Below are 1,259 nucleotides of genomic sequence, written 5' to 3' on the forward strand. Positions count from 1 at the left end.
TAGGCTCCTTTAAGGTGGAGTGTGAGGTGCCCCTCCCTGCTGCAGTGAAAGCAGAACTCAACAGGAAGTGAAGCACACACACTTCCTGGATACAATGGATGCTTGGCCAGTACTTCCTTTAAAGCCAACTGGTTGATATTCTCCCCTCTCCTCAGCCCCTTAGCCCAAGATGATGTTGTAATAATTATAGAAACTCTCAGTTGCAGGCTAAGGGTTTTATTTTAACACGGAAGGGAAAACTGAGGTATGAAGGTGTAGGGCTCTTGAGAGGCTGTTGCTAGGGGTGCCTGGCAAGTGTTGGCTATGGACCTAGAAGGTAAGGCCAGGCTGAGGGAACCAGCCCTCAGCCAGAATTAATTTGGCACTGCCCTGATATTAATAATCCACCAGCTTAACAGAATAGTTGATGAATTGGTTAAGGGGTGTCCCTGTTGCTAGGCCTCTCTAAGCTAAATCATGCCCACTTTCCACAACCCAAACCTCCTTTCAACCTCCCAGGGTCCCAAAGGGAAGTCAGGGGTAGGTGGGTGTCTGGGTGAGGCCAAGGAAATCAGAATCCCCAGGTTTGTTCTGCAGGGGTTTTTATAGTCCCAGCTCAAACTGTCAGCTCCTGGGACTCGCACCTGCTGGGCCAGACTTCCATTCTCCTAGGGTAATTTTGCAAATGCAAGAGATCTTGCATAAATCCTGCATTACAACTGCCTGCCCTTTGATCCAGCCATACCATTGCTAGGTTTATGCCCCAGAGATCATAGGGGAAAAGGCATGTACAAAAATATTTAGAGTTGCACTCTTTGTGGTGGCAAAAAACTGGAAAACAAGGATATGCCTGTCAATTGGAGAATGGCTGAACAAATTGTGGTATACGTTGGTGATGGAATACTATTGTGCTCAAAAGAATAATTAACTGGAGGAATTCCATGTGAACTGGAATGACCTCCAAGAATTGATGCAGATTGAAAGGAGCAGAACAAGGAGAACGTTATACATAGAGACTGACACACTGTGGTTAAAAAAAATGTAACAAAAGATCAAGAATATCAAGGGAAATAATGAAAAAAATGTGAAGGAAGGGGGCCTAGCAGTACCAGATATTAAACTATACTATAAAGCAACAGTCATCAAAACAATATGGTACTGGCTAAGAGACAGAAGGGAGGATCAGTGGAATAGTCTTGGGGTAAATGACATCAGCAAGACAGTGTATGATAACCCAAAGAGCCCAACTTTTGGGACATGAATCCACTATTTGAACAAAA

Source organism: Gracilinanus agilis, chromosome 1, assembly GCF_016433145.1.
Source record: "Gracilinanus agilis isolate LMUSP501 chromosome 1, AgileGrace, whole genome shotgun sequence".
Lineage (NCBI taxonomy): Eukaryota > Metazoa > Chordata > Mammalia > Didelphimorphia > Didelphidae > Gracilinanus > Gracilinanus agilis.